Source organism: Onychostoma macrolepis, chromosome 24, assembly GCF_012432095.1.
Source record: "Onychostoma macrolepis isolate SWU-2019 chromosome 24, ASM1243209v1, whole genome shotgun sequence".
In the NCBI taxonomy this organism is placed as follows: domain Eukaryota; kingdom Metazoa; phylum Chordata; class Actinopteri; order Cypriniformes; family Cyprinidae; genus Onychostoma; species Onychostoma macrolepis.
Window position 1 is genome coordinate 11,273,616 of NC_081178.1, and position 21,727 is coordinate 11,295,342.

Below are 21,727 nucleotides of genomic sequence, written 5' to 3' on the forward strand. Positions count from 1 at the left end.
TGGAGTATTTTAGAAAATTTTAGAGGATTTAAGTTAATCTGTAAACATTATTTAATGAATGAAGTAAAAAAATAAGCTAGTAATAAAGTAAAAATTAATAAACCCATTAGCTGGGTAAAATTAACCCAACATGGGTTCTCAGTCTGTCCTATATTTACCCAGCCCTTGGGTTAAAAACAACCCAAATTGGGTTGTTTTTAACCCAATGTTTTTTTAGAGTGAAGACAAAGTCTACCATCTCTTTTGGAGAGCTGGGTGAAATCATTTATTACTCATCATTTTATTAATCAGAGCCCAGCTGGGAAGTTGTATTGCTTCATAAAGAAAGTCAAAGTCTATTTCTAATTATTCAGCAGAATGTGCCTACTTATCATAACCTTGTCATTGTCAGAGTCCACCCAAAGTGATTCATATCCACAGGGGAACCACTGACCAGTGATCAGCGTTGCATAACCAACGTTGTTTACCTGAACTGCTGTAAACTCCTGACGGTCAACAAATGACAATCTGTGGCAGATGTTTCATGCTTCCACAACGACCAAAAGATGGCGCTTTTGTCTGACAGTGTGAAGCTTCACAAATAACCTACTTAATACCATATGTAGCCTATACAGAAGTGCTAACTTGCATGACAAAGAAATACTATGTTTTCAATACCTACAAGACAGGGCGATCACTTGGACTTGCTGTATTGATCAATGTGAGTAGTCATCAGAATACTGGGTACACAGAGAGAGAACACCGGGGCTAGTTGTCACACTTTTCACTCCAGTTAATATTTTTCAGTGTAGGTTTATATTTGTCAGTTTGTGTATAAGGCAATGAGGCTAATGGGGCACGTTCACATTCATGATGAGAATATGCTATTAAATTATCATTACAGAACAAAGACTTCTAACCATGTAGTAGTGGGTCTGAAGCACAAAAGACGCATCTCAGCTCCAAAAGAATGATGTCACCTGCACTCGAAGGACCTCGATGCGCATGCGCGGCAGTTAAAGCGCGTTTACTGTATCCCTTGTGACAGAAAGCACGTGCATATATACACGACCAAAAATATGCAGGGAGGCCCGGAACGCCATTTATATCGAGGGAGCCCGAACCAATATACTGTCCAGGGGGCCGAGAAACTCCAGCAGCGCCATTGAAACTATAGCCTACTAGGCTATAACACACAATTGTTGTCAATTTAAAACCAGGATTGCAAATTTGACTGAAAGATGTTCAAAATAGATTGTGATTTCATTCTCTAGCATGTATTGGTTCTAGAATCTAGATAATCCTTTGCGAGTTTGCAGTGTTTTTAGATTTAGCTAGCCTATAGGCTTATGTTAAACATATAGTACATTGCACAATGAACGTTCAAAATTAACACACAAAATAAATATAACACATGAATATAAAGTAAAAGAAATATTAACCAAAACAATACTCAGGGGTATCAAAATTAATAAGCACTGAAAATTTAGCTAGCCTAAAAGCCTATTTTAAACAATGTCCAAATATCATAAAACACAATTCTATGGTCTAAATTAGCCATAAATCAAATTCATACGCTTCATTAAATGTGTTACAAAAGAAGGGTAGCCTATTAGTAAAAATAATTTATGCCGAATAAAGGACAGGTGTGTAAAACATGTTCATGTACTGCCAGAAGATGGTGCTCCGTGAATGAATTCAGCGCGAAAGCTGTGCGTGTGTGTGTGTGTGTGTGTGTGTGTGCGTGTGTGTGGATGAAGGCTGGGATGGTTGTGATAGAGAAAAGGCAGCATCACCGCGCGCTCTGCCTCCGTTGCCTCCGCGCGAGCCGCAGCGATTCGCTCTTTCAGCAGCCGATGCTTGTCCCTCACTGTGTCAACAACCACAGAACAGTTCGTTTCCTTAAATAACCTCAGCAGGGCATGAACGTAGGATTCTTATCCAGCTGAATTACGGATTTAAAGCGGGGAGAGGAGAGCGTTGTTCCCTGGACATCATTTGGTAAGTGTACAATGTCATTCCATCGCACTCAGTGTTTGTTTGCAGGGTAATGCACTATTCAGTTCTGTCTGTTAAAGATGTCTGTTATTTTGGTTAAGATGGAGGAAAGTAGCACAAAATTCAATTCCAACAAACCTGCCTCAATGTGCTGAATAAAGAGAGAAAGAAAAAGAGCTCAGGCATCTGTGCTCAGTTTAACAATAGATTTTGGCATCGCAGCTCATTTAAAGAGACTGACCCAAATTTGAAATGGAAGGTGGATAAGTGGAAGGTGTCGTGAATTTGGGAATAAATAAGGATGTGATTTTTGTCTCTCTCTTAAACACCCGTACAAAGCTCTTCAATGACATGGCAGGTAAATCATTTGCAAAGGTTTTACTTTTCACCTTGAGAACTGTATTAAGTTGCTATAAATGGCCGTTTGAGATACTTTAATCCCGAGTTTCTGCTGAACAGATGATTTGAAATGCCACAAGGTCTACCAGCACAAACCCCATGAGCTCAGTTTGGTCTACTTCCAACGCTGTCGGACTGAATATAGGATTTCAAGATATCTACAACTATTACTTTGTCATTGTGTACTATTTAAAATAAGCACTGTGAAGCAGCACTGGATGTTGCTGTAGACCCGGGGTGGAGGTTTAAAGCTCCTCACACTAATTAAAAGTCTTGCCTTCATATTCAACTGCCGTTTAAAACCTTCATGAAGTGATGTTATCCTCTCAGTGCGCCCATATGTCAAGACTATTGCTGTTTACAAAAGCATTAATTGGCATTTCAGGTGTGAGTATTTTACAGTGCTGGAAAGGAGGTGACAAAGCCTTTCCATTAGGAGGGAATGCTGTATCGATCTGGAGAGCTGACTGGCAGATCTTTCCACAGGGTGCCTGATCGCATCTGTAAATAAGCCCATTGAATGAGCTGTAGATGATGAGGGACAAAGCCGGATCAAAGGCGTGTAATGTTATCTACAGAATGCTCAATGCTGGCCCCTGCAAATTCCACGGTTTTGCATGAAATGCACACTGCTTGCAGCATGCTAATGGGATGAAGGACGTCTAAAGCACTGAGATCCTGTTTATCAAAACATCTCAGTTATCTTCTTGCTGTTTGTTTGAAAGCATGCACGGACAGAGAGATTCAGTTTTGTTTGCTCTTACCGGGCCAGAAGATTTAGCCAGATCGTTATTAATTCTTCTCGTCTGTCGTCTCTCGGTTGTCTTCTGTGCCGTGGCAGCATGCTTGAAAAGCACCATGTGTTTGGTGATGAAACAGGGAGAACGTGTGAAGTGCTTTTCACAGATATGCACTATTTTAACAGACAGATTTTATGCCTGGCATTCAGGCCCCTGTTGTTCGAGGAAAATCAACTTGTGGCCAGGTCATCAGGCACGAATGCTGTTGGATGAAGATGAGAAACTCTCAATATAAGTAGAGTTGTTCAAATGAATCAAGATTGTAATGACTTGTTGGTGTGTAACTGTACGTCACACTGATCCGTCATGGGTTTTGCTGTGCAGATTACTAATTAGTTTAGCTATCAAGGTCTCCAAAGGCTAATTGAGCACCTAGAAAGCCTGGCGTTTAAGAAGCTGTCATCATATTTGCTGTTCCATGATATGAATTATTTATTTCTTTGAGTCCAAGGTGAGGGTTGGGCTCTGTTGTTAACCATGGGATGTATCTTTGGTTACAATGAGTGGTGGTTCAGTTTTAATTTGGAGCCACATGGCTTTATTTGCTCAGATTCCCCCCACATGGACACAAGTGCGGAGCCCTTTAAGGGACATGGTGGTGGGAAAAATTTGGGATGAGTGGAAAAAATTCTGGGTGGGAGGAAAAACTATTTTTCAAATTTTTTGCGTTCTTTTGCAAAACTTTTGCGTTCTCTCGCAAAGATATTTGCATTTTCTCACAAAACCATTTGAGTTCGGGCAAACTCTTCCTGTTTACTTAGCTTGCAGTGGTTAGAGCTGGTATGTTCACAATGGAGCGGTTCAAAGAGTTTTATTTTGAACTTGGACAGAAAGTAAAACAGTCAGTGCTTATTTCAAGGCATGGTTTTGGGACATTCTAAAACGCTTAATGTTTTAAAACAGTGACATTGGAGGACTAAATTCGATAATAATAAATCCTGATAAAAATTATTAGGCTAAAATTAATAACCTTAATAATAATATTACTATTAATAAAGCAGAATATGAACGCAGGTTCAGAATATGAACGCAACGCCCTGCACATTAAGCCTTTTCTTCCCCATATAAAACGCTTAAGGTAGGCTAATGAAAGGTTCATACAGCTTGTATGTTCACAATGGAGCGGTTCATAAAGTTTTTATTTTGAACTTGGACTCAAGTATAAAGAAATACAGTCAGTGATTAGTTCAAGGCACGGTTTTGGGACATTCTAAAACGCTAATGTGGCTTAATGTGACATTAGGACCAAATCCGATAATAATAAATACTAATAAAATTGTTAGGCTTATATTAATAACCTTATTAATAATATTACTATTAATAAATCAGAATAGCCCAGAATATGAATTCAACGGATTTGGTATTTTTAAATCACAGTTTTCAGTCATTAGCCTACCTTAAGCATTTTATGAGGGAGAAAAAGCTTACATGCAGGGCGTTGCGTTCATATTCGGGGATATTCTGCTTAATAATATTATTAATAAGGTTATTAATATTAGCCTAATAATTTTATCAGTTTTTATTATTATCGAATTTGGTCCTCCAATGTCACTGTTTTAAAACATTAAGCTACATTAAGCATTTTATTATGTCCCAAAACCGTGTCTTGAACTAAGCACTGACGTATTAATTTATTTGAGTCCAAGTTCAAAATGAAACACTATGAACCGCTCCATTGTGAACATATAAGCTGTAACTACTGCAAGCTGTAAAGTAAACAGGACGAGTTTGTCCGAACTCAAATGGTTTTCCGAGAGAACGCAAATATCTTTGCGAGGGAACGCAAAAGTTTTGCGAGGGAACGCAAAGTTTCTCAAGGGAACCATGTCCCTCAAAGGGCTCCGTACACGTGACAGGTTCAGGTTAAAAAGGGTCAGCACTTGCATGATATTTATATAGAGCTAACAAACATCATCTACCGGTGGGCAATGACAAGCTTAAAAAAAATACTGTCACTTTTGTTGACTCATTAAGCTTGGATCAGTGAGGTCATTGCCGCCAGAAGGGACAGGTTCAACATAACACATAATTCTGTGGGCTACCAAGGATCTTAATAAGAAGATGGTGATGTCAGGTCTCATTTTATGAGATTCTTACATTATCAGCTGTTCATTATTCATCTGTGTAAGGTAACAGGTTTGATTCCCAGGTAATGCATTAGCAGATACAGAAAATGTGTAGCTTGAATTCACTAAAATTAAGTTTTTTGGACAAAATGATTTTGCATGTTAGATTTTATGTATATATTTAACAATGGCTGCCTAAATTGTATTATTACATGGTATTATTACAAAAAATATGAAGAAAATGTGCCCTAGCAAAAGTTTTCGACATGGCAAAAAAGTGGTGGGGATTTTTACTGACTCTTTCTGCAGGTTACTATCACCACAAACTGGTGCAACAATGTATGAGTCAAAAATGGATGACTCAAAAATCATAGACTAAAAAGATTTGCTCAAAATACTGATTCAGTCAGCAATGAAACAAGTAACTTTAAAGTTGCATTCAATATGGATTACTTATCTAGTATATGTTATGTGAAAAAGAGTACGCTGAAATAGTATACACAGTACTTGAAAAACAGTAGATGAAAAACAATACTATTTCTGGCGAGATTCTGAAGTGCGCATTTGATGGACACATTCCTTTTTCTGTATCTGCTTTGAGGCCAGGAGAGAGGGTTTGTAAATGGCAATGAAGTCAAGCAACTGACGCTGCAGGTCACATGATCATATGGCAGATGTAGTACATCCGAATTTCATTCATACTATGTAGAACATACTTTTTTAGGAGTCACAAATTTCGAATTCAAATGTACAAATGTAGCGGTATGTGATTTCGGACACACCATATAAGTGAGTCATTAAATAATTCACCCAACCAATTAGTTCAAAACACTAGTGCTAGTGTTTCATTCAGTGACGAAACACAACTGCTGAGTGTTCCTCGGAGATGTGGTTGATGCTGCCGTGGTTTTCTTTTGAATTATTAACGTTAGCAAAAGTGGACCTAGCAATATTGTGTCTAAAATGTAAGTTACTCAATTTTTAACTCGTTGCTTATTGAACTGCTGTGCAAAAGCAATATCACACTCATTCACAGTCGCAATTGGTGCTTTTAGCGGTTGTTAGACGTTCCATTATCTTCCTGACAGAATCCTACATATGAGACATTTTTCCTCACATCTGCCTTCTTATTTGAAATCTCATATTTCAGATCTCCCACAGTTCTGCCACAAATATCACTAAGATACAAAATAACCAGAGACACAGTTACACTGTCATTATCATAAGAAAAATCTGATCATCTTGTTCCTAAAGGTGTTATTTTGTACAAGGTGGATATTTCTAAGTGTGAAATTGTCAGAGAGTTGTAAATAGATAAAAAGGACTATTCATTATGTTTCTCAAATCAAGGTCATGTAAGTTGGACTGCGTGATCATTAGCATTCCCCATTTCTTTTATAAAACCGGAGCTGTATGAAAAAAGGTGTTGGAGATGTGTGAAAAACAAAGTATATTGCATTTTTGTATTTGGCATTTTAAAAAGTATCAGGATGCTTTGCTGATGTTAAAATATAGCTTTTCTGCTTGTTTAGCTCCACATGCTTGGCGTTTTCCCTTCCACACATGATAGAATGGTTGCTTTATATAGTCTTGTTTTCATGCTGTGGAGGGAAATAATTCTCTGACCAACTGATCCTCATTTGCTGAGTCAGTGGAGTATGTCTGTGTGTGCATGTGTGAGTGTGTCTCTCACCATATTGATTTTCCTTTTTTCTTTTTGGAAAGGCGGAAGAAAGGGTCTAAGTATCAAACTGTAAATACTCGCTAGAGAGAAGAGGGGGTTAATCAAACGGCGCGGATTCTCTTCCCTCACAGCTAAATCCCGCCAAATGCCCTGTCATATCACGTTCCTGAATATGCCTGCGTCCTGTCAGCGCGTTGCACCTCAGCTGCTTTGCACACCTTGAGCGGAAAGCGTTCATCACCAAGCCTGCTATTTTTAGACCTGTATTTTTAGCTGTGTAGAAAATGAAATCAAATGCATGGTTGGAGTCCACCCAGCGACGTCTTTGATTGACAGCTGGGTTCTGCTCAACGAAAAAGATGTCTAGAAAGGATAAGAGGTGAATATGACAAAGCAATAATGAAAGGTCTCCATCACTCTAATTTTGCACACTTTCATTTCAAAAATATGGGTTTGAGGTAGTTTCACATGGTATACTATTATGCTTTGTCACCAAAATGGTAAAGTATGACATAATAGGGGAGAGTGGGGTAAGATGTGCCACTTTTGATCTTGCCCTTTAGGGAATGAGACATGAGATCAGAGTAACATATATTTCAGTACACTATAATAATTGCAACATTTATAAAATTTATGTGCATAAATGAATGCATATCTAATGATATCTCTCATTTCTGAGTTTCTGAGTCATTACAAAGGCAGTGCCATGAGCAGCTGACGCACACACAGCATTGGGCACCTGCAGGTTTAGCAGCAGAAACGATGACCTCAGACCCCTTTTCCCTAGTAGAGGGTGCAGTGACTGACTGATTACCTCAACCTTCTCTGGGGTGCTGCCTACAGAGTCACGCTTCATTGCATGTAATTATCAAGGATGAAACCATTTTCTAAGTGTTTGCCTTTTGCCTTTCCTCCCCTTCTGATTCCCTTGTGTTGTCCCCATCCAAATACTAAAATGCTACTTGATAGAAGGGCCACCAATTATGTGGCCAGCAGTCAGTGGAAACAAATGAGACTCTACTTATAGTTAATAGTTACAAAATTGTTACAAGTTTGTACTTGTTTGAAATGGAACATACACTGGACTAAAAACCAAAAATTCCCAATTAAAAATTAGCCTTTTGTTTGGAATAACTATGCAGATAATTTTTTTTTCTTCAGTATTGCTATAAGCAGCTGAGCAGTTCTTTTTTCAGTTAGTGTCACTTCAATAACGTCTAGGGTCCAAGAACATTCAAAATATTGTATAGTATTGATCTAATAACAGTGAGATTATGCATGTGTCAGTGTTGTGAAATCAAAATATTGATTTTAACTACACTCCAGCTATATTAAAAGCAAAATATGTAATTTATTACAAAGATAATGACTGCTCCAAACACTTAGCTCATGGTTAAGCCATTATCATGCCCAGCCCAGTCGACTGCTCATACAAACAGTTCTGTTTGATGGCACTAGTGGCACAGAAATTCAGCATTTGACTTTTAATCTTCTAAACATAGCAGATGTTGCTATTTTAAAACACATTTCTATGATTCATGCCCTAAAAAAGGATGCTATCTCAAAATAAGTACTGATTTATCTGACTTATCTTATTGACTGACATAGCTAGCATCTGTACATCAAAGTTCTTAAAAAGACAGTTCAACCGAAAATTAAAAATGTCATTGTTTAATCATACTCATATTATTCCAAACCTGTATTAACACAAAAGTTTGGTTATTTAATTAATTGATACATTTTTGTCTTGACAACTCTCAGCAAGTTTTATACATGGAAATGTTAATGTGTTTGGTCTTGGTGGTATAGATCTGTTATGCTGCTGCTGCTGCTGCTGTGGCAGAGCAAGTACCAAGACTTGCTACTGCCAATACATCCACAGACATTCTGCTGTGAGCATGTAGAAAATACTGCTGCTACATATAACACATACTGTATAACCCCATCTATAAAATACGTGAAACTACCCCGTAGCAGATCTATACAGGTGGAGCTGGGGAGGTGGAGGGTTTCTGAAGCTCACTGCAACTGCTACAGCAGCTCACAGCTCATTGGCTGCTGATGCGAAAAGAAAACAATCATCTGAGCCATTTTAATGATGATGTAATTATATCAGATTGAGTTAGAACCTATCGGTCTGCGCCATCTAGAGATTCTTTAATCCAAAATGATTTACAGGAGCATAAGCAATTAATCACAGAGCCTATATATCCACAGTTTTCAATGCCATATTTATTAAAAAGCTAGATTAGGAAACAAGAAAGAACAGGTGAGAAATACAGAGAAGAGACAGAAGACATTTTTCCCCCCTTTTACATTGGTTTAGCATTGTGGATTGGTTAAGTGCAGGTGGAAAAGGTGTGCCTTCAGTTGCTTCATGAAAGTTTGGATGGCTCCAGCAGTTCGGGTGGAGGTTGACAGCTCATTCAACCAGAGAGGAGCAGAGAGGGTGAAGGTTTTGGAGAGTGATTTTGTGAACAAACAACAAGGCACCACTCATTCAGGAGGGAGCATACACTTGCAGGAGTGAATTGAGATAAGGAGGTGCAGTTCAAGTGAATGGTGACTGGACTGTCAATCTCCAAAATAACAAAAGGGCACCATTAAAGTATTATAAAAGTGGTCCATATGGCCTTTTCGCTTTATTCTGTACCATACAATTGGTTTATGTGATGAAATTTGAGTGATTATTCATTGAAAATCTGCTGTAGCTCTCAAATCCAATATTGTCATTACGTCAAGTTCGAAATGAATGATGTTTGGTCTCAAAACAAGCAATGGCATTTGTCATCAGTGTGCCATTTTAGTGGTACGTATGACTTTTGTGCTCCATCTCAGAGTTTCAACAGAGGAGAAGGTCATCCGTGAATAATGACTTGGGTAACTTTGAGCTTGAGGGGCTCCACCAGAGCTTGAGGGGCATGAGATACGCCAGAGGGGGGGGCGTGTCTCTCATGAGTGACTGCCCAAGGTGTAGAGCTGGTCACTGGGGCATCTCTTGAAGCCCCTCAACAGAGCAGTCAGCTGGAAACCGTAGCAAGCATTAGCAGCGTGGTTACCATGACATCCATCCAACCAGTGAGGCAGGCTTCCTGGCTTGACTCCATTGGGAGTTGTGATGGCTGGATTTAGAGGGAAGTGGGACAAACCATTGTGACGAAAAGAGTTTTTGGCAGAGAGAATAAAGGCCTAGTTCTATATAAACACCGGTGGAGTAATAAAAATCATTTTCAGCTAGCTTACGTATCTGTGTGCTTGCAAACTTGACAATGAATTGCTGTGTAAATATCATCAATTGGATTCTGTGGGATCTATTGGTTGTTTACCAACCTGGCTCGTATTTATGATTACCTCAATTTCACACTCAGCCCAAAGCTTCACCACAATCAATCCCTAGAAAATCAATTCCGAGAAAAGTCTGGAAGCTATCGGGCTATACTGTACTGTCTCAAATGCATGCAGGGAAGAACCATTCTGTTGAATCGGGACCATGAGTGGTCCATGACCGTGCACTAGAGTTTAAATACATCACAGTGATTGGTCCTGCTCCCCGGCCTTGTAATGGATCATGGGGGAGGAAGTTGTGGCGGTAAGGATTGGACAAGCAGGGCATTCAAGGTTGAATGGTTACCCTGGACCCTCATATCCGCTGAGAGGGCACATTGGTCAGTGTTCCATGGAGAGCGTAATAACAGGAAATGCTACGGAAATTAATCTTGTTGTATGTTGTTTTTTTGTTACCTTTCGTTCAATAATTCTTTCAATTTTAGTAGAGAAAATTGCTTTGACCTTTGACCTTTAATTGTATGTTTTCATAAAACTCCAACAATGCTCTTTTAAATTCTCTAATAGCTGCATAATCTAACCTTTGCACAGAAGAGAATGCATAAAAGATATTGTTATTGTTGTCAAAATGTGTTGCTGCTGGTTATAACTGAAGTTATCTATGTCGCGGCACTGATGTGGTAAAGAGAGCGTGAGAGAGAGTGAATGTGGGCTTGTTCTGTCTTGCTTTTGTTTAAACAAGTGTGTTCAGACGGTGATAAGGAGGAGAAAGGGATATAGTGGCGAGTCAGGCTCCTCCAGTTGGGCACTTCTTTTCAGTGCCAGGATCAGGTTGACCTTGGAGATAATATTGAGCCTTATCCCCGTTTGTCACGGGTGAGGAAAAACAGATTATACTCTCTAAAGTCGCTGCTGACTATATAGAGCCTTGATGGCCTCCCACATCAATGACGTCCTCAACCCATCCTCAACCTCAGCGCTTGTTGGTTTTCCTTGGAAATCCATGACTTCTTGCCAGTGACTTTTCCAGCTTTCACTTACCTGTGTTGCCGCCTTTTAGTAATTTGGCACCTTCTTTAACATCAAAATTGAATTGATTTGGCTGCACCCTACAGGAAGTTGAACTGGAATCTGAACTGAAAAGAAAAAGAAGTGAGAAATGAAATTATTTCAGTCAGGATGGTTGATTATTCAACAATTTGTCTAACTAATAGTGACTAGTGAAATCATTTAGTTTATCTAGATCTTTTTTCCTGCAAGGTAACTAAAAAAAATTATAATAATACGTTTTTTAAAGAATTCTCTTCTGCTCACCAATCCTGCATTTATTTGATCCAAAGTACAGCAAAAACATAAAAATGTTGAAGTATTTTTACTATTTATAATAACTGATTTTATTCCTGTGATTTCAAAGCTGAATTTTTAGCGTCATTACTCCAGTCACATTATCCTTCAGAAATCCTTCTAATATTCTGATTTGCTGCTCCAAAAATAAATTATTATTGTTATTATTATGTTAAGTAGAAGTTGAGTAGAAGTTTTTCAGGTTTCCTTGATGAATAGAAAGTTCTAAAGCTCCAGTCACATGATATGTATATATTTCTGAATTAATGGCTTAGTTATACTTTATTAAAAGTGTACTATACTTTATTAAATTCAATGATGCCAATAAATGCCTCTTTTTCATGATTATGTATTAATTGAGGCTTTTGTTACCTTTCATGAGTAATTCTTTCAATTTCAGTAGAGAAAATTGCTTTGACCTTTGACCTTTAATTGTACGTTTTCATTTTAAATTCTGTAATACCTCAATAATCTAAACAATAATCAAAATAATCTAATCTAGGTCTGCATTCTATTTTGGCATTTCTTCTACTACTTTCATAACTCACTTGAATTTTCTTATGCCATCATGCACCAACGAAATGAAATAATCAATGTGGTAATCAGGGGAATTAATTTAAGATTTGCTGTCTCTCACAGCTGCTAATTACCGCCGCTTATGATTGCATTGCTGATGAGAGTCACCCGTTATTATCAAGAATGGCTTATTGCGGAGTGCCACAAGAGCCTCTTTTATATTCCCAGCATGAGTTTGTGACAGTTGTCTGTAACAAACAGATTAGACACAATCTTGCAGTGATGAATGGCACAACTATTGCTGAAATAGCACTTACGTTTTCCGCTATGCTAGTAAAATAATTTCCTACCCCAACTTCTCTGGCAAAGCTCGGATCATATTGAGAATGAGATGATGCTCTAGCTGTGCTAATTTCCTAACTTTGTTATTTTAGTCCATGCACATTGAAAATGAGATGGAACAGTGATTAGACCAATTACTGCAGCCACAGGCAGATTGCAGCGGGGTGTCCTCATGCCCACCTGCTACAGAGATCGCCCTTCCTTTGGTGCCACTCAAGACGTGATCGTTCCTGGCTAGTCTCAATCACACAGTCTCATAATCATGGCCCAGTTCGGCCAGCCTACCGCTGTGTGAATGGCACAAACAGGTCAGCAGGGCTGCTTAAATTAGAACCTCATATGGACTCAGGTATGTTTTGGGGCTTTTGATTTGTGTTGGGTCGACCTTTGTCAGACTATACACCATATTTAATTTGACATGAACAAAAACATGGCTGTGAGGGACAGAAATACAATATGTTCAGTATGTCATACTGTACTGTTGTGACGACATTTAAAATACCTAGTTGAATATGAATTCGGGATTAAACACAATAATAGTGGACATTAACCTCAATCACCCAACTAACTGATAACCCACCAAATAGTCAATTACAAAAACATGTAGATTTGCACATGCTTCGTTCATGTGCCGTTTTCAGCATTTAACTTGGATGTTGTCAGTAAATTAGACTAATTGGAATTTTTGTGATTTGGCACAAAACAAGCAAGCAATAAAACTCTGCAAAACCATAATGATCATAATTCACTATTAGAACCATGCTGGAATCTTTAGAGGTTTGTGCATTCGATTAAAGGTTTGTACTGAAAGAGGTGAAAAGTGCAATTTATGTGTTGATTGTTGGCTGGAAATGGGCCTTGTGGACCTAGTCGACCAGCTAATTCACCCAATCAGCAAAACCTAAATGAATTCCTGCCAGTCAGCAACTGTTTTCTGGTTAATATGCAATATGTGCAAAATTAGTTTTTTTGCAACATCAGTCAAAAGTAAATTAATGCCCTTACAGCCATGTGTTTCCAATCTAGTTTTATTTAGTGAAAAAAATATTACTTTTATTCATCAACGATGCTTTACATGCATTAAAAGGGACAGAGACATTTATAATGTTACAAAACATTTCTATTTCAATTGAATCGCGTTCTTTTGAACTTTGTTAGAATCATGAAAAAAAAAAATTCTGTAAGCAGCGCAACTTTGATAACTGCAATATATATAAAACACAGTTATTTTAAACTGTAACATTGTAATATATGATTTTCTGTATTTGACCATATAAATGCAGCCTTTTCCCCATGCTAACCATGATGTGTGTGTTTTGTAGATTATAGATCTCATATTTCTAGATCATATATTCGTATATCTTGTCATCTTTTAAACAGTTTCATCATTATGTATAAAATATACATGGGACAGGGGTCACATCCAAGAGGGTTGGTAGAAACAACTGCACATACAGTGGGTACGGAAAGTATTCAGACCCCCTTAAATTTTTCACTCTTTGTTATATTGCAGCCATTTGCTAAAATCATTTAAGTTCATTTTTTTCCTCATTAATGTACACACAGCACCCCATACTGACAGAAAAACACAGAATAAACTGAAATATCAATGGTCCTAAGTATTCAGACCCTTTGCTGTGACACTCATATATTTAACTCAGGTGCTGTCCATTTCTTCTGATCATCCTTGAGATGGTTCTACACCTTCATTTGAGTCCAGCTGTGTTTGATTATACTGATTGGACTTGATTAGGAAAGCCAGACACCTGTCTACAGTATATAAGACCTTACAGCTCACATTGCATGTCAGAGCAAATGAGAATCATGAGGTCAAAGGAACTGCCTGAAGAGCTCAGAGACAGAATTGTGGCAAGGCACAGATCTGGCCAAGGTTACAAAAAAATTTCTGCTGCACTTAAGGTTCCTAAGAGCACAGTGGCCTCCATAATCCTTAAATGGAAGACGTTTGGGACGACCAGAACCCTTCCTAGAGCTGGCCGTCTGGCCAAACTGAGCTATCGGGGGAGAAGAGCGTTGGTGAGAGAGGTAAAGAAGAACCCAAAGATCACTGTGGCTGAGCTCCAGAGATGCAGTCGGGAGATGGGAGAAAGTTGTAGAAAGTCAACCATCACTGCAGCCCTCCACCAGTCGGGGCTTTATGGCAGAGTGGCCCGACGGAAGCCTCTCCTCAGTGCAAGACACATGAAAGCCCGCATGGAGTTTGCTAAAAAACACCTGAATAAGATTCTCTGGTCTGATGAGACCAAGATAGAACTTTTTGGCCTTAATTCTAAGCGATATGTATGGGGAAAACCAGGCACTGCTCATCACCTGTCCAATACAGTCCCAACAGTGAAGCATGGTGGTGGCAGCATCATGCTGTGGGGGTGTTTTTCAGCTGCAGGGACAGGACGACTGGTTGCAATCGAGGGAAAGATGAATGCGGCCAAGTACAGGGATATCCTGGACGAAAGCCTTCTCCAGAGTGCTCAGGACCTCAGACTGGGCCGAAGGTTTACCTTCCAACAAGACAATGACCCTAAGCACACAGCTAAAATAACGAAGGAGTGGCTTCACAACAACTCCGTGACTGTTCTCGAATGACCCAGCCAGAGCCCTGACTTAAACCCAATTGAGCATCTCTGGAGAGACCTAAAATGGCTGTCCACCAACGCTTTACCATCCAACCTGACAGAACTGGAGAGGATCTGCAAGGAGGAATGGCAGAGGATCCCCAAATCCAGGTGTGAAAAACTTGTTGCATCTTTCCCAAAAAGACTCATGGCTGTATTAGATCAAAAGGGTGCTTCTACTAAATACTGAGCAAAGGGTCTGAATACTTAGGACCATGTGATATTTCAGTTTTTCTTTTTTAATAAATCTGCAAAAATGTCAACAATTTTGTGTTTTTCTGTCAATATGGGGTGCTGTGTGTACATTAATGAGGAAAAAAAATGAACTTAAATGATTTTAGCAAATGGCTGCAATATAACAAAGAGTGAAAAATTAAAAGGGGGTCTGAATACTTTCCGTACCCACTGTATATTCATATCCTAGTTTTTCCTATGAGCTTAAATGTAGGCCATTTTCTGCTAGTTAATTGACAGAATTAATAAAAAAGCTCTAATTTCATTCCTTAATATAAAATGACAGGAGACAGAGCAACTCTTTACAGAAAACCTGACAATTTATTGTCTGTCACATTTCTCCACAGGATCCAAAGCCTGAATTATATGTATTACTCAGAATTTAATGGCTGACATTAGGTGGAGGTAAATTGGAGCCATCAGTCACATAAGACACTCATATCTGCTGAACTTCAAGCTGAATTGGAACACTGACAAACTTTGTCCATGTTTCACAGAATTTTAATGACTAAATTAAAAGCTCACTTGCTTTTATGTGTGATTACTTCTTAATTTTAATCAAGTATTGTATTTTATTGTGCATAAAGATGGAATATTTAGATAAAAATGTCTCCCTCATAAATATGCATTACTGAGAGCTTTATTAAATAGAAAAATAATATTAAAATCATATTTTTTTTTAATGAAACTTATTTCAATTAAGCCTGATCAATCTTCCTTAGCTGTTATTAAATCATTTTTTTTCAATGGCACATGGACAATTAATTAGGTAAATTCATAAGAGTTTAAACTCTCCAGATACATACTATAGTATCTTCCAAGTGCATGATGGTTTTACAGTCTTTCTTGGCTGGAAATACAGGCAAGCATGACTAGAAAGAGAGATTTTTTTTTTTCTTTCAAATGTTTGAACTGCACTGTTTGTAGTTTCCAAATGACCCATGCAATAAATTGTCAGAGATGGTGTCCCGGCGCAGCGAACAGGAACGGCTGAATATATTTATGTATGTGCTAACATCTCTGATATGTTTTACACTTTACTAGCGAACTGAACCTATTATGATTTATATGGTGTTTTCGAGTAGCGTTTTACAAAGAAAATTATGTCCAGTCACATTAGAGGGTGCTTTTATTAACTGTGTCCTACATGGCAAAGCATGATTGATAGTGATAACAATACATGCTACATAAATATACAGTGTCTAGATTTATGATGACATTTTGGATGAGTTTTGCTCGTTTGCTTCTGTAAATCTGGAATATGAGAGTCCAGTGAGCTGAAAAAATGAAGATATCGTGAGAAAACCCCTGATTATGAAGGTTTGTTGCTGGTGTACAAACATATGGAGCACCATATGGTCAAATATGCGTTGGTGCCCATTTAACAATAGAAAATATTACTAAAAAAACAAAACGGTAGTATCTGTAGTACAACTAAAATACTGCTATTATAAACTTAAAAACAAAGCAGTAGTTTTCTGCCTGGAGCTTGAAAATGGAAATCGACTGGTCAGATGTGGAAACCTTGTGTATAACAACAACACTTTCACATACAACTGTTTTGACATCCAGCATATTCTATAATCACTGAAGTAGTTGCATAATTGGTCTGCATACTTCAAAAGGTCATAGAATTATACTTATCCCTGGAAAAGACGTTCTTATTCACTGATACAACTGCCAAGCTAAGTTGGTTTTGTGTTAGATAAGCAAATATTTCATGTTTGGAGATTTGCATGCTTCAGATTTCACGCTCTGGATCAGTGCAGCATATCTCTGAATGTGTGAATCAAGCATATATACTGTACTGTAATCCTCCTAGATACTGTATGTTATGATGGAGAACTTTATGCAAATGCATGCATGTACCATCCGTTTGCATTAAAATGAACTGCTTTGTTTATCGTACACCTCCACCTGTCCCGTAAGGTCATGTCTTGTGTTCCCAGATCCATTCTTCAGGCTTGAAATGCACTGCTGTATTTCAGACTCGTCGTCTCACTGCGATGAAGGGAATATGCATTTCAATGCATGTTAAAATAAACCAATGTACAAGATGACCCAATTGCTGATAAGAAGGTTATTGTGTTTATTCTACATATTATCAGGCTGAAATGGAACGTCGGTGCACTTATGGCATTACGGCTGCAGCGCACAGAGAAATAATAATGCCATCGGACAGTTTTTTTTTTTTTTTTACTATTCAGAGATGTAACATTAATAGCTCTATAGATTAGATTTCAATTTGTTTTTTTCGTAGTGGCCTGTTATGCATGAATCTATTGGACAGAATGACTAAAAGAACACAATACTCTGCACTGGGATGAAAAACAAATCATGAATATTTCAGGATGCTCTAGACCAGAGAGGGGTTTTCAAGGTCTTGATGGCATGGATCCCCAAATATGATCTTCCTTTCTAAGATATTTTAGGTGTTTCTGGAAAATCTTGTTGACTGTGCCTTTATTTTGCCCACTATTAGAGGACTTTCAGAGATTCAAGTTTCTCGGTTAATATAATTAAAAGTGATTTAAAACAATACTTAAGAAATATTTTAAGTTAGCACATTAACTTCGACAGCCCTATAAAATGTGTTAAACATGATTTGATTCATCTGTATTTAAATATAAATACATTTAATATAGTGTAATTATTTATTTTAGTTAATTTAATTTAAATAAAACTTTATTTTATATTTAATGTAATTTAATTTAATTTAATTTAATTTAATTTAATTTAATTTAATTTAATTTAATTTAATTTAATTTAATTTAATTTAATTTAATTTAATTTAATTTAATTTAATTTAATTTAATTTATTTTATTTATTTATTTTGTATTGTTTTGTTTTGTTGACCACAAGTGGATGCTAGGGTGTCCACAGAAAATTACATCAATTTAAAAAATAAATAAATAAAATTAAAATAAAACCAACCAGCCAAACAAACAAACAAACAAATAAATATAAAATAACCTAGTTTTCAACCTGTAGATTGCAACCCAAAAATCCTTTGCAAATCTATTCTGACAGGGTCAAATGGCATATTAGGCAGGTTGAACAAAATGCATGATAAAATGAAATCCTACCCAGGCTACATTAATACAGATTCACTTGTAATGTGGATAAAACTGGTTTGTGCTGGTGTTTTGTGCACATTTATTGACTGCCGAGAGCATTAACCTATTGAAATTCAATTTTGTACGATAAACAGATTTGGTAAAGTGTTGGATAAAATGTAAAATCTGGGTCCTGAAGCTATACCAGCTGAGAACCACGGCTTGAAAATGAACCAGGGTTTGCTTGTTGCTTGAAGGCTTGAATGAATGAGGAGCAAAACAGAGGAGGATGAGCAGTGGGAGTGAGTATTTGAGAGTCCGGGTGAGTGTGCTGTGGGGGATTAAGTGAGGAAAAAGAAAAGCAAAACTGGGTGGGTGTTGTGGAGAAACAGCTAGGGTGGGTTTATTGTGACAGTGGTGTGTCAATGATAGTTTTAGTGGAGACAGGCTGAGTTGTGCAGGCAAAATAAAGTGATGCGCCGGCGCACCTGCGCAGGGACCATGGGTATGGATGAGAGAGAAACTCTGTTTCTCCTGCCCGAAAACTGCCTCGCGCGGCTCAGGAGGAGGAGACGGTAGGGAGGAAGAAAGCATCCTGGTGTCACTCTTTTATGGAGATGTTTCCCTCCAACGGGGCGAGCGTAGCCTAGCGTGACTGTTTGCACGGTGTGCATTGAAGCTGCTTTGACTTGGCGGCTCAAGTGCGGACCTGGAGTTGTCCGACCAGCTGCCAAACTCCTTGAGCGCAAAGTTTGCTGACACATTGCTTGATTGGACCAGAAAACGAAAAGGTATCAAACAGTGCAGAGCAGAGAGACGTCACCTTGGCTGGAGTAACGTCAAACAGTGTAAAACAGGAAATTAAGGAGAGGGATGTTAGATGTGTATATCTGAAGAGCAGTATTTTTGAATGTCTTTTTATTCTGATTTATGTAGTGTTTTTGTATATATACATTATATATAATCATTAAGAAGTTAGAATAAATTAGATGAAAATGTAAAAAATGTAATGAAATAAATAAATACAACTCTGGACCTTCAGAAAGGTTACATTTGTAAATAGTCTCAAAAATATATATGTATTTTTGATTGCAACTCTGTATATACATATGCCTATATCTTATATAATGTCTTTCAGGTCAAGGGGGTTTAATAATTTGAATAATACTGTAAATGAATTTTATATGCACACACATATTTATGTTTACTTTGAATTTTTAAACAATATTTCTCTTCAGATATATGCATCTAACAATATAATACTGTATATATATATTGTACATACTAAATGTATTAAATGTTATTGCAATTTTTAAAACACCACACACGCACATCTTTATGTAACTGTTCAAATGTTTGGGGTTGTGAAGATTTGTTTAGTTTTTTTTGTTTTTTTGTCCAAGGCTTAATTTATTTTATGAAAATACAGTAATGACAGTAATATTATAAAATATATTTTTACAACTTAAAATCTTTGTTTTCTAATTCAATATATTGTCAAATATATTTTTCAGCAGCCGTTTCTTGAGTTTTTAGTGTCACATGATCTTTCAAAAATCACTTTTGATCAGTTGAATACATTCTTTTTCATGCAACAAAAATCTTAATGACTCCAAACTAGTGTGTGTATATATAGTAAATTTCCTTTACGTATTTTATTGATTTGCTTATAAATACAAATTTATCATTTAGCATTATTATAGTGTGAAATTGAACATGTTGGAGAGATATGGTTATGTGTTATTCTCAAAGTGTCCTGCTCTGCTGCCTAGTTTAGCTCATTCGCCGCTTTCTTATCTAAGCTGGAGGACTGAATTACCAGGCCTCACCAATGAGCTCGGGCAGCTGGCTCGGAAATAGACCACATGTCAGAGGAACAGTAATTACATGTCAGATGCCCTCGGCTAAAGATGCCTTGCAAAAAAAAATACAGTGTTAAACAGTGTTTTATGTGACCAGACTGCTTTGGTAAAGAGTGTTGACAAAGTAATCATTTTGCCCCTAGTTTGTCACACTTTTTCTCCTTTGGGTAATTGTAGGTCTTCGCAGGGTGACGTGTGACTCTTTCTAGGATCTGCTCTCGCTGTTTGGATTGTTGTGGTTTGTTTATTTGTTGCATGCGGGTGCTTGGCTGGCTTCCTGCAGCATTAACACAGGGACGGAACTCACAAGCCGCGTGGGAAGGAGGGCAGTGTGGCTGCCAGACTTCCTGCCCGGAACCAATGCTACGACATGCGCAATATGCAGGGAAATGACTGGGAGTAGGAGGAAGAGAACGAGAGACAGAAAAACGGTGCAGATTTCCCCCGACACCTTCAGCCCACTCCTTTGGGTTTCAGTGGTCAGGACGGCTGTTCTGAGAGAAGCGAGTAGACATCCATTGATTTTTAGGATGCTTTTCATGTCTCTTGAGCAATTCATTTAATATATTATTTCTTTAAAGTCAACATGAAATCAAAATAGACTCTGGTTGCTGTACTAATACATATTCTTATTGTGTTTAATCAGTGTATGCTATTCTAAAGGCAAACAAAATTCCTCATCTTAGTTTCTTAGCTCTTTGCAGGGTTTTATTGATTGATTGATTGATTGATTGATTGATTGATTGATTTAATATCCTGTGTCACTAAGACCTGCATAACATAAAGCAGTAATATCAGCTGGAGAAATAACCTTCATGTTCCCTCAGATAGATTAGATAGATTCTTTCTTTCTTCCTTTCCTCCCTCCCCAAGAAGTGCATGACATTACATAATTTAAAAAGTTTGGAAAAATAACCTTTATGTTCCCTTGCATTTATTTATTTGTTCATTTTTTTCTGATTCATTCATTCATTCATTCATTCATTCTTTTCTTTCAAACGAGCATAAATATAATGGTTTGGAAAAAGAACCTTTATGTCCCCTCATATTTTAAGTTTATTTATTTATTTATTTTCCTAACATTTTATTTTATTTTATTTTTTGATAGTGTACTTTCAAAGTGGCTTCCTCAAAATTTCTTTGTATCTTTGACTCTACCGAATCTTACACCATGATATAGTTGTAGCTTTTGATTCTAGAATAGGCAATAAAGAGTCCTCCCGATGGATATGTATTGTCACAGGTGGGCGTTGAGTTATTGTTCTGGTGGAGTGTCAATAATAAAGGTAGGCAGAGCATCATATTGACCTGTCATAGTGAGAATATATGATATTTAGTTTTTCCCCTTGCCTCGCAGGACAGAAATGACAATAAACCAACTTTACTTAACTCCAGAAGACATATACCAGAAGCTTTGTCTCTCACATAAGCCCGCCGCCCATGTTCCAGCGTTTTCTAGCTTTTTTCCTGCCAGGTTGGGCCTTCAGACAGAGGATGGATAACAACTCCAAGGCTCAATCAGTTCCTA

The 21,727-nt window shown here is 37.6% G+C and overlaps 1 protein-coding gene across 2 annotated transcripts in view; it reads left to right on the top strand.

Moving 5' to 3' along the window:
- The first annotated feature begins 683 nt into the window (after positions 1 to 683).
- Positions 684 to 21,727, top strand: part of ctnnd2a (catenin (cadherin-associated protein), delta 2a) — a 320,045-nt gene continuing 299,001 nt past the window's right edge. The window contains exon 1 of one of the 2 annotated variants that reach the window (XM_058765069.1): positions 684 to 700. The gene's annotated coding sequence lies outside the window, so the exon portion shown is untranslated. Of the gene's footprint in view, positions 701 to 1,743; positions 1,981 to 21,727 lie in introns of those variants that run through there. The other variant, XM_058765068.1, reaches the window with a different exon arrangement.